The 13,819-nt window shown below is 34.1% G+C and overlaps 1 long non-coding RNA gene across 1 annotated transcript; it reads right to left on the bottom strand.

Moving 5' to 3' along the window:
- Window positions 1-3,873: 3,873 nt before the first annotated feature.
- Window positions 3,874-9,553, bottom strand: LOC107896068 (uncharacterized). Its single transcript, XR_001683575.2, has 5 exons — window positions 9,475-9,553; window positions 9,292-9,363; window positions 9,141-9,209; window positions 4,025-4,165; window positions 3,874-3,912 (listed from the first exon to the last, which is right to left on the bottom strand). It is a non-coding gene; the product is annotated as an uncharacterized lncRNA (long non-coding RNA).
- Between the last annotated feature and the right edge of the window lie 4,266 nt (window positions 9,554-13,819).

Here is a 13,819-nt window from a genome sequence, read left to right as displayed (position 1 = left end):
ACCCGAGACCGACACTGGAGTCGGACACGAGATGTTAACAAACTTTGAAAAATTTTTTCCAGACACTGCCCAGTCTGAGTACTAGTCGCTTCAAAAATCATATCTTGAGTTTCACAACTCGAAAATCAGTTTTGTGATTTTTCCCTGAAACTAGACTCATGTCCCCACGTATTTATTTTTTTCTAGAATTTTTGGTTGGGCCAATTAGTACAGTTTATTAGTCAAAGTCTCCCATGTTACAGGGGTCGACTACACTGACCCTTTCCCATTACGACTGGGATATCTCTCTGCACAGAGCTTCAATACTGATGCCGTTTGTTTCTATGGAAACTAGACTCAGAGAGGAATCCATACATATATGGTATGACCCCTAATTATCTCTGGTCAATTTATAGTGAATTTCCAAAGTCGGAACAGGGAATCCAGAAACTGTTCTGGCCCTGTTCCACAAGAACCCGAATATCTCTTACTGTACTGTTCCTATGATTGTTTCGTTACTTCCATATGAAAGTAGATTCATCAAGGTTCGATTACATAATTTATTCACTATTTAATTCCACTCCTACGAATTCTTGTGATTTTTCCAATCCACACCACTGCTGCTATCAGCTTCTGTTTTCAAAGTAACCTTACCTAATTTGGGGTTTCATGGACCAACTAGGGCCTTGTCATACATAAGCCCACATATGATCATACTTAGCCATTCTAGTGGCTGATCATTTGCTCAACACTTCCATTCCAACTATAGTTACATCATGAAACCATCTATACATTCATAAATACGAATGGTCTAATGCCGTACTCCACTTCTACAAGCCATTTTCGCATGGCTGTACACTTATACATTTCATAAAGTACTCGAAAGACAACAATGGGTAGTCCTATACATGCCATATCAAGATTCAACCAAAATAGTACCCAAAAGAGCCTTTGATAGTGTGGGCGACTTCGACTTCAAGATCCCGAGTCCGATAGCTGGAGAACCAAAAATCTATAAAACAGAGGAGCAATGTAACGAGTAAGCAATTTATGCTTAGTAAGTTTGAGCAAGGAATTCCAGCATGCACAAAAAATAGCACACATTTAGCTAAACGGAATATTTCATAATACGCAATTTACCGATATCAAACTTGCTTCACAACATTAACAACCCTTATGTACATACACAATAAACTAACTTGGCCGAAGGCCGGTAGCTCGTTTATCAACTGAGCGAACATTTATTTGTAAGGGCTCGATTAAATTTAACACATACGTAACATATCCCCATATTAGGATGTTTTTTTCGAGTATTCGCTGGAATTTTACAGCAAGCTCATTCATTACCAAATCACGTACCTTCGGGATTTAACCGGATATAGCTCCTCGTTCAAATGCCTTCGGGACATAGCCCGGTTTTAGTATCTCACACAATGCCTTCGGGACATAACCCGGATTTAACAACTCGCACGAATGCCTTCGGGACTTAACCCGGATTTAATAACTCGCACGAATGCCTTCGGGACTTATCCCGGATCTAGTATCTCGCACAAAGGCCTTCGGATCTTAGTCCGGATATATTCACTTAGCACAAAGCCTTCGGGACTTAGCCCAGACAGCATTCAATTAATCATGCACATCTAACAATAATTCATGGCACATTCATATTTCATTTTCATTTGCGAAACTCAAACACAAGGCACATATCATCCTTGCACATTCGGCTCAATAGCCTCACATAGAGCATGATTTAATCACATCGTAATTTAAGCTCTCTTACTCAAGAACTTACCTCGGGTGTTGTCGAACGATTCCGCTAACTATTCGACCACTTTTTCCTTCCCTTTATCGGATTTATTTCCCCTTTGCTCTTGAGCTTAATTAAACAAATAAATTGATTTCATCATTTAGGCATCAAAAAGATGAACACAAGGCACTTAGCCCATATTTATACATTAGACATTAAAGTCTCATACATGCAAAAATCATGCACCAACACAACATATTAGCTAATTTCTTTCCCCTTGGCCGAATATGCATGTCTATTTTTGGGGTCGATTTCAACACTTAATACACACATATACACACTAGTAAAGCATCCTCCCCCTTTTCATCAATTTAACACATGCATTACTCATTAACATGCAAAGTTACATTCGGCCTTAGCACACATCTTGCTAGCCGATTCTTCTCTATTTAGCAACCAATGCACATATGTGCTCACACAAAAATGCTAAAAAGGAGGTTCAAGAATCATCAAGCCATCATCACATGCATCATTAGCAAGCTTCATATTTTGCATGCAATGGCATTAACACGACCTCCACCTAGGCCGAATCTTAACTCATCCTCATGCCTCATCACCACAACATCAAACATCAACCAAGAATGATGCATCCATGGTCAAGTGCCAATTCCATCACATAGCAAGATTTAGACCATGGGCCAAGTAGAACTCAAGCTAACAACTAAAACATGCATGCATCTCATGGAACATCATCAAACATACCTTAGCCTAGCTACATGCATGGCCGAATCTCTTCACCTTTCTTCTTCTTTCCTCCTTAAAATTTTTGGCCAAGGATGAACCAAAGGATGAGAAAAATTTTCTTTGTTTTTTCTTTCTAGTTTCGGCAAGCATGAAGATGAGAAAGGATGAACACAAATTTTTCTCCTTTCTTCTCTTTAGCTCACGGCAATGGGGGGGCAACCACACATTTTTTTTTCTTTTTTTTCCATTTCTTTATTACCCATACTCCTTATTTTATTCTTCCATTAACAAAACATGTTTCATGACATGTTTTGCCCATCATTCCTTGTCATGGCCGGCCACTACTCATTAGGGGGGGAATTTGACATGCAAGTCCCCCCTTTGTCCACATGCACTAATAGGTCCTCACACCTTGACCTATCACATTTTAGAATTTTCTCACATAAGTCCTATTGACTAAATTCACATGAAATCAACCAAATTGAAGCTTGAAATTTTCACACATTCATAATTACATATTCTAGACAATAAGTATCACATTCAAACATTTCGGTGACTCGGTTTAGCGGTCCCGAAACCACTTCCCGACTAGGGTCAACTTTGGGCTGTCACATCATCGGAGTTCCATCTTTTTTCCTGTGAGTAATGTCAAAAAGCTGAAGGCGTCCAACTTTTTGACCAGACGAGGCTTCCTACAATATAGTAGTAAATATTTTTTAATAGTAAAAAGTCATTAATACTTGATAGAATTAATAAATCCATAGTACCGCGGCCTGAGCAACACAAGCAAAACTTCTCGATCCTACCGTGTGCGTAAATTTTTGTTTTTGCCTACTACTTGTTCCAACTCGCTCACGGTCCTACATAATGAAATTATTATTACGTATATAGTAAATACTATAAACCGAAAAATTTATAAAAGTTTGCAAGTACATAATACCTCTTCTTTTCTTCGAATTCCAAAATCGAACCACATCTTCCCATTGGTACCTCAGCATTCCCGATGGGACATTTTGTAATTTTTCTTCGAGGCTTATGGGTTTTTTAAAATATTCTTTTTTCAAAATGCTTTTATGGTCTCTCCATTTTTTACCCAATGCCTTCTTGATATAGGCATCAGAGACCTCTAAAGCAAACCTCTCCTAAAAAACACATTTAGGAAGTAAATATAAATTAAACTTAAACCAAAGTATTATAAATCACATTAATGTTTTGTTACCTTAATATTAGAGAGAGCTTGATTTTTATTGCTATCAGGCATGTTATGCCATGATTCATAGTTGATGGGCAACATATTGGCATTTCGTGCTATAATGCCCAAATAGCCTGCTAAAAGTCGAGCTTCCTGTCCAACAGGCTGACCATGGCTGTTTCTAGTTACTTTGACACGCTCGACAGAATTTAAGTTATATAAATCTGTTAGGAGCGTACGTCCTCGACCTCTGCGCGTCCGACCATTTTCAGCTGAAAAATAATATATTATTACTATATTGAAATTTAAAAATAAATCAGAAATAAAATTTAATACAGTTTGTAAAATAAACTTAACATTACTTTGAAATTCCACAGACTCGTCAAGTGTCTCCGGCACGCTTGAAGATCCAACAACTATCTGTTGTTCAGTACTTACTTCTTCCAAATTTGTAGTATTCTGTACAATACTAAGATCTCTTAATCTTCTTCTAGGCATTTTTCCTGCAACACATAAAATAGTTAAAATTTTGATAAGAAATAACAACAATAGTAAATATAAAATAGTTAAATTATATAACATGACAATGTTAAAATTAACATTACATATAAATAAAAACTCATAAAATCTTACTACATCATAAATCGTAAATATCTTCGTCCACATCCTGACGAACCCATTGAAATTGTGTACTAGTACTAGGGATATTTTCATTTAAGTTTTGTTCTGAAAAGGCAAAGTTTCTGATCTTTCAACGATGCCATCTCTACTTCCATTCCCCATGTCAAACAAGTCTCTAGGGGTGTTTCGGAGTACAACGTACCAACCCTCATCAATTGGATCTTTCGAGTAAAAAACTTGTTTAACTTGAGAAGAAAATACATACGGCTCGTCTATCAAATGTTCTCCAGTGTGAATTAATCGAGAGAAATTCACCATTGTAAAACCAAACTGATCATTTTTAATTCCACGAGCAGTATTAGCATCAGCCCAATCACATCGAAATAAGATAACTTTCCATTTTCCATAGTAATCCAACTCAATAATGTCGGTTAGAAGTCCGTAATACTCCACATTTCCCTCGACAGGATTACTGTCCCTAGCACTAGCGTAACTTGTAATTAAAGAATTAACAACTACTCCACAATTTTGAGTTCTCCTCAATCTCTCACGATATTTGGTATGAAATCTGAATCCATTCATTATGAAGCCACTATATCTTTTTACTACTCGATTCAGACCTTGGGAAAGCCATTTAACTTCGTCATTAACGATATTCCCACTCCAAACCTATTGAATCAAAAGTAAATTGAGTAATTGTAAATGTTATGAGAAAACATTATTATTTGTCAATAAATGTTGAGTTGCATACCGTTTGGCTTAACCATTCATGAAAATATTCTGCGAATAACCTATTAATCTCGCGATGTTGTAATCTTCGTGAGCGTGAACGAGATCTTAAGACTTGTTTGTACTCACTATGTTAAAAACATGTTTAATTCGTTAAAAAATAAACAAATCAAAAAAGATGAATATTTATCATATTCTAGAACTTACTTGCGTAATTGTTCAAGTGCATCGTGGTGGAAAAGAACATATCTATGTGCTTGTATCCAAGATCGGTCATCTAATTCTGCAATTTCAACTTTGCCGATTGGTTCTCCATAACTTTGAAATAAATAAGTTTCGACCAAGCTAGGATCATTGAGTCCGGCATTTCTACTTTGTCTATTCAATCTTGTTTCAACATCTTCTAAATATCTAGAACAGAATGTCATACACTCCTCTGCCAAGTAGCCTTCAGCAATCGATCCTTCCAGATAATGCTTGTTACGGCAATAAGACTTCAATTTGCTTAGGAACCTAAACACCATATACAACATTATCAAAACTGGTAACTATAGGTATAAAGGTGGAATGCCTTTGAAATAAATTAGCGCCTTTGAAATAAATTAGCACCTTTCAATTGGATACATCCAATTATAGAAAACCGGCCCATCAATTATTGCTTCACGAGGGAGATGAATGACAAGGTGCACCATAATTGTGAAGAAGGAAGGTGGAAAGATCTTCTTCAAATTGCATAATGTCAAAGCGGCTCGATCTTGTACTTTTTCAAGTTCTTCAACATTCAGAACTTTGCCACAAATTGCTTTCATTATATTGGACAGTTCAATTATACAGGACGTTACCTTCTTTGACATACAACACCGTAATGCAACTGGAAGTAGATCTTGCATCAAGATGTGATAGTCATGTGATTTTAATGAATATAGTCTTCGATCTTTAAGACTTACACATCGAGATATATTTGATGCATACGCATCCGGAACCTTTATATCCTTCAACACCGTGCAGAACATTTCTTTCTCTTCCTTTGACATTGAAAAAATTGAAGGCGGCAATCAATATTTTCCATTAGGACGTACTTGGGGATGAAAATCATGCCTAATTCCCATGTGAACTAAATCAAGTCGACTCTGAAGATTATCTTTTGATTTACCATCGACGTTCAAAATTGTCTGGATGGCGTTCTCGCAGACATTCTTTTCAATATGCATCACATCAAGATTGTGGCGTAATATGTGATGCTCCCAATAAGGCAACTCAAAAAAAATACTTCTTTTCTTCCACAAGTCCGCCTCATTAGGGTCATCCTCCTTGTCAGATTCATCATCAGATTCATCCCTCGATCATCTATTTGTTTGCCTGTTAGATTGTTGATTCAGCTTCCCATAACTGAATTCCATATCTTTTAACATGAATAAGATTTCAGATCCAATGGTCTGCTCAAGAGCTTTTTTCAACTCTTCAGTACCGTCAAATAAAGCCCTCTGAAATCTATAGCTATGATTTTCATCTAACCATCGACGATGCCCCATATAGCAGAACTTCTACCCATTATATAACCACTGTGAACACGTTTGAGCAGCACAACAAGGATAAGCATAACGTCCTCTGGTACTCTAACCAGATAAATTCGCATATGCCGGGAAATCATTAATTGTCCACAGTAAAGCAGCACGTAGGTAAAAGTTCTCCTTTCTCAATACATCATATGTCTCAACACCCGCCCATAATCGTTTTAACTTTTTAATAAGTCGCTACAGATATATGTCAATATCATTTCCGGGGCCTTTCTCTCCGGGGATAATCATAGATAATATCAAAGAAGATTGCTTCATTCAAAGCCATGGAGGCAAATTATAAGGAACAAGGACCACAGGCCAAGTACTGTACGAGGTGCTTATGATTTTAAAAGGATTAAATCCGTCAGATGCTAACCCGAGCCTTACACTCCGAGGATCACTTGCAAAGCTTGGAAATTTATTGTCAAATGATTTCCATGCTAAAGAATCTACAGGATGCCTTAATAATCCATCATCCGTTCATTGATCATGCTGCCACGTCATAAACTCGACTGTCTTTGACGACATGAATATCCTTTGAAGCCTTGGGATTAGCGGGAAATATCGTAAAATCTTGTTCGGCTTCTTTATTGACTGTGGCCCATATTCATCCTCATTAGCATCTTCTGCATCTCTATTCATCCAACGAGATTTACCGCAAACATGACAAGACTGTTGATTTCTCCGATCACCCCAATACAACATGCAATCATTTGGGCAACTATGAATTTTGTTGTACCCAAGGCCCAAATCTTTTATCACTTTCTTCATGTCTTTACATGATTGAGGGATTTTTGCAAACGGGAACATTTCTCTCAAAAGCTCTAACAGCATTGTCAAAGAGTTTTCGGTCCACCCTCCCAAACATTTTAAGTGGAAAAGGTGAATATAGAATGACATTTTCTAAAATTTTGATCCCTCATAAAGTTCTTCATTCATTTCACCAAGTAACGTGTAGAACTTCGCCGCTTCTTCATTCAGTTGTTCATCCGATACACTTCTTCTCGTTTCCATAAAAGTATTCCCACCGATATTATAATCATCGGATGCAACATAGTTTGGTGGAAATGATTGGAAACCTTCACTCTGCATATTAAATGTATCCCGCATCATACCTTCCATGTCATCTTCTCTAACATACTAACGGTAACCACTATAAGGATAACCCGGATTAATCGTCAAAGAGGCTCCACTAGGTGTACACTCTCCATGGAAAATCCATTTTTTATACCCCCGAATGAAGCCATCAACAATTAGATGTTCGTAGACAACTTCACGATAATGCCAATAGATATTGCCACACTTCTTACACGGGCAAAGAATCATATTCTCTTGGCTTGAATTGTGAAATGCAAAATCTAAAAAGGATTGCACTCCAACATTTTGATACTCGTTGCTTGCCATTGAGAAATTCATCCAAGTCCTATCCATTTCGTAGTTGTTGAAGTCTAAAGTTGGCAATAAGTTACACGGGTAAGTTGTTTATTATGTAAGTCTTGACATGATATATATTTATGTTTTATGTAAGTTATGTAGATTATATAAGTTATGAAATTTGAACTTTAAACTATATGCTTTTAAGGAAATTATTAGATTAAACTACATGTATTAGTTAAGTTATGTAAGTTGTTATGTACGTTATGTGAGTTATGTAATTTATTTAAGTAATGATCAATATTAATACTATTTTGATAAAAATTAGTTATAATATATTTAAACAGTGATCAATATTATTATATTGATAAAATTATTTATAAGTGGCCCTTCAGTCGTTGAAATTTTTAATTCTTTTTTAAGGTCGATAGAATTATTTATAAGCTCCATAGAACTTTTTTTGAAATCTTTTTTTTATACAAATACATTTAAAAATATTAAATATTAAAATCAAACATTATTAATATAAAAAAATAGTAATTTGAATATAATAATATCAAAAAAGAATCGTAGTTTAATTTTTATAAGTAAATTGGAAATAAATTAAGGTTATATAAATATTCAATAGCGATAGAACTTTTTTCGAGATTTTTTGAATTTTTTAAGATTCATCATACGTGGCGTTGTTACACCTAGGGAGGATCCATTATATCTTGCAGCTCGATATAAGGCAACCCGTCAGGTTTCCAGCCTATATACTTTGAATCTTTAAAATATTTAAAATAAGGTTGGAGAGAAGGTCAGCTATTGTTGTAATTATAATGGACAAGCAAGCTACATATATGGTAATAAAATTAATTCATACTTATTCATACTTAAGTTGAATCAAATAATAATTAAGTTGAACCAAATATAAAAAAATTAATTTGGAAACAAAATAGTTCTGCTCCAAACAGAACCAGCAATTAAATCTTTACAAGATCGCAACCCCAAAATATTAATTTTTCCAAAATCATCATGATAAAACTATTATTGATTAGAATTTTGAAATAAAACGTACCTTAATAAAGCGTACCTGGTCTACTCCACTCTCACCAGCAAACAGAGGCTGGAGTCAAAAAAGTAATATTTTTTAAGTAATTTAAAGTGAAAATGCATAGAAATAAGGGAAAAAATTTAGCAACGAAACCTGTACCTAGAACAGATGTCAATGGCTGTGGTGTATTTAGTTGCACCAAATATTAATTCAGGTGCTCGATAGTACCTAGAACAGATGTAAGATTATAAGAGTAGCACCAAATATATTTCAGTTTAAACAAATATAAAAACTTTATCTATATCAGTACCAAATATTAATTCGAAGATTAAATGGCAGCTTCAGTTGAACCAATAGTTGCAGGAGGAGCAGGAAGCAGTAACTGAAATACATACAACATTAATTCACTAATACAGACACATGTAAGATTATAAGAGTAGCACCAAATATATTTCAGTTTAAGCAAATATAAAAACTTTATATATATCAGTACCAAATATTAATTCGAAGATTAAATGGCAGCTTCAGTTGAAACAATAGTTGCAGGAGGAGCAGGAAGCAGTAACTGAAATACATACAACATTAATTCACTAGTACAGACACATGGAACTATATCCTAAAAGTCAAAACACAAGAAATTAAAGTATATGTACCATATTTAGTATACAATATAATTTTACTTCATATATATTACTTCATATAATTATTATAGTAATAATTAAATTTATTAACAATCGTCATAGCACAAAAATAGGGAAGAAAAAATTAGGTTTCGATATCATGAAGTTTAGTACATTAGTTAATATTGTAAAATAGAACAGTTTCTAAGTAAATCTTGACAGAATAATCCAAACAAGAAGGAATTATATAACCAACCTGCAGTGTACAAGAAGTAACAGATAGGCATTTGATACTTGATAAGGATGCTAACAAACTGATACAAAAATTATCAATCTGAATGGCTGATCATTTTTCCAATTGCTCCCTGGAATGCATTGATTTATCAAATTAGATTCAATACAGAGAACATAAATGTAAAAGTAATTAAGTAAAAAACTTACTTGCATCTCAGAAACAGATATAGAAGAATGACCCTGAAAAAGTTTAAAAATTAAATGTCAGCAAAATCCAACTGATTTGTACCAAAATAGATCATCTTCAAACTACAACCATCTAAATTGAAAATTGATATAAGGCATAATGTGACTAATCCAGTCAATGTTCAAGATCAAGTGATGGAGAATTGAAAGACAATGACATTTCCTTAGTAAAACTTCATGTTAGTTTTGCGATATAATTCAGTCAAAATAAACTTCTCAGCCCAAAAAATATGCAGCAGTTGTTGCAAATGTTTTTACATTACATATATTTATAATTCAGTCAAAATAAACTTCATGTCAGTTTTCCTAGATATAGAAAAAGGGATAGAAATGACATCCATATTTAGACACAAGTAAAAGTTTACAAGCTGCAGTGTTTGCAAAAGCTAATCATGAAAATATTGGTCAACAGATTGTTGCAGCACATCAAAATCTTGTTGTAAAAGATTGTTGATATTAGCAAGAAGTAAACTTTGGCCTTTAGCCTTAACAAGTAATGTGATAAGAGAAGTTTCCAACCTAAGTTAAGTGTTAAAAAAATCATATAAAAGGAAAAAGAAAATGGGGGAAGCAAATGTTTTAGTCGTTCACATCTGAGCCTAAGAATCAAAAGAAGTTTATAAGAAGAAACTCATTAACAGACATTACAAACAATAGGCTAAAAACAAATAGATCTGATAATATGGGTCAAACCATCTAGCCAATGGAACTGATTGGCCAAGAAATTTTCATTAGACATTTCTAACTTTATGAACTTTGAACAATGGATGAGGACCAGCATTTGCAACTCCATGGCACCATGATATTTTACCATTAAAATGGGGTTTAAAATTTTAATCAATATCTTGTGAAGTGCATTGATTCAATTATGTTAACCATTGTATCAAATATCTACTACATGAATGAATTAATCCACCCAGTACTAACAAATTCAAGAACAAAACAAACATTTTCAAGCCCAGTCCAAATACAAGAAGAAAAGATCACTTCGGATCTCATCATATGAAACAGGGATCAAATAATCAAAGAGCTGAGTTTCAGTTAAAATTCATTTTCTTTTCGTAAATGAACGAGAAAAACAAAAACCCAGAAAATCTTACTAACAAACAATCCCACATTTCTTAAGAAAAAAGAATAAGCAAGAAATGGAATTAATTGGGGAATTTCAACAAACAGAAGGAGAGCAAAATAAAACAAGGAGAGAAAGGAAGATTAAAACAAGAAAAGCAGAAAGACCCAGAAAGCCGGAAGACGTTAAAACATACCTTGTAAAATTTGGGTGTCATTGGGAATCCATGGAAAAAGCTAAATCCAAGAAAGAAAAGCACATTGGTAAGAAAGAAAAACCTTAAGACAGAAAGAGGGAGAGGGAGAGGGAGAGGGAGAGGGGAGAAAGTCAATGTGTTCGTTTGCTTCTTCTCTGTCGCTAGATGCAATGCGATGTTGGGAAACTAGGGTAAAAAATTTAGGGGAGAAAAAGTTGGGGGAAATTTGGCGGAAATCGGGGAAGTTGACTTTGGCAGAGAGTAAAGCAATTTCGGGCCACACAGAAACGACGACGTTTTAGTTAAAAAAATTAGAGTTTGCGGCATTTTCAGAAAACGCCACTAATAAAAATAACAAAAAATGACGACGTTTCAATTGATATAACGTTGTGGCGTTTTTGAAAAACGCTGGTATTTCATGCTGTTTGTGGCGTTTTTGCTGAAAGCGCCAGTAATAACAAAGTATAAAACGTGTAACACCCCCACGCCCGAAACTGTCACCGGAGTCAAGCTTGAGGTGTTACTAAACTTATCTTACCTTTTAAACAACTCTAAACCACTTATTTTAATTTTTGGAATAAACTATTTTTCTGCATCATGGTTGCTTAAAAAATTATTTCTCGAGTTTCAAAACTCAAAATTAAGATCCATAATTTTTTCCTGAAACTAGACTCATAAATCTATCTACTAACTTTTTTCTAGAATTTTTGACTTGTCCAATTAGTACAGTTTATTAGTTAAAGTTTCCCCTGTTTCAAAACTCGACTACACTGACCTCTTCTTACTACGAACCATTTTTCTTCCTGTAAAAAATTCATATGACTAATCCGTTTGTTTCTCCCAAAACTATATTCAACAAGGATTCTGACCATATAAATTAAATATTCTAATTAGTTTTGTACTATTTATGGTGAATTTCCAAAGTTGAAATAAGGGATCCAGAAATCGCTCTAACCCTGTTTCACTAAAACTCAGATATCTCATAAAATATAATACGTTTACCTGTTTTTCTTATTCCATAAGAAAATATACATAATAATATTTAATTTAATATATTATTCATCTTCAAACTATGTTTCTACAAGTTTTAGTGATTTTTCAAAGTTACGTCATTTCTGTTACTTGAATCTGTTTTTAGGTTACTTTCACATTTTTCATAATTTTCATGTGATAATCATCATTCAATGATACATATTAATAAACATGTACATCATCGGCTATTTTATTAGCTAATCACTAGCAAGTATTTACACATCATTCATTGTTCATATTATACCAAAAGTAGCTAAGTTTCTATACATGCCATACCCAAAACAAAACGTCTAGTTATACCGAGTTATTTCTTTGATAGTGTGATCGGCCTCCGACGTTTCCTTTGATCCCCGAGTGACTAGATAAGTACTATAAGAAGAAGAAAATAAAGAGATTAAGCACTAGGCTTAGTAAGCTTACAAGCAAATAAATCACAACATTCAACATAATGGATAATTATGCATAATATCATCTAACATCATAAATTTCTTTACTTCTCAATTTCTATCTTCTTCTTTATTCCCTTACCTTCTTTCTTACCTGACTTTTCCTTTTTCATAAGTATAATCTACTTTTCGTTTGCTGTTAATTCACTGTAATTTAACTCGTATCCTGACCCGTTGAACCACTCGGAATACTAAGGACACTAGGGTCGTTCCTATCTATCAATATCCTGCCAATGCCATGTCTTTGACATGGACTTACATGAATTATTCCTGTCTCCAATGCCATATATAATATGGACTTACATGGCTCAATCTTGTCTCCAAAGCCATATTTCTAATATGGACTTACATGGATCATTTATGTTCTGTCCTGTCAACCCTAATATCCTAACATTCCTAGGGTTCAACCGGGGCTTTCTAACACTTTTCCTCTGTCACTTCACCTTAAATTCGCCTTTAAATATTTTCATAACATAAATATATAAATGCTGGAAATTGACAATAATAATGTAAAATAAAAGAATATTGCATTTATTTACTGTAACTTACCTTGATACAAAATGTGACTAAACTTTACAATTTAGTCCTTTAATTTTTCTTTTCCCCGATCTACTCCCGAATTTCGTTCTTCTTGATCTATAATAGCAAATTTAACTTATTTAATATTCACATTTATTAAAACAGTCCTTGACCCAAACTTTTGCAAAATTATATTTTTACCCCTAAACTTTCACATATTTGCACTTTTTCCCCAAGGCTCGTAAATTAAACTTCATCCTATTTTCTTATGTTTTATGACATGCTGATCATTGTTCCCTTCTATGGCAATATCAAAATCACACTCTAACATATACTTATGACTATTGGTATTTTTTTCCAATTTAAGCCCTTTTACTTGTTTTCACTTAAAACCGAGTAGCATAAGTTGTTTAACATAATTTAAAACCTCATATTATATCATAAAACACAAAATACACAAATTTCAGCCATGGGTA

This window comes from Gossypium hirsutum, chromosome A10, assembly GCF_007990345.1.
Source record: "Gossypium hirsutum isolate 1008001.06 chromosome A10, Gossypium_hirsutum_v2.1, whole genome shotgun sequence".
NCBI lineage: Eukaryota > Viridiplantae > Streptophyta > Magnoliopsida > Malvales > Malvaceae > Gossypium > Gossypium hirsutum.
The sequence above is the reverse complement of the archived record's forward strand: the minus strand, read 5'-3'. Positions and strand labels throughout refer to the sequence as shown.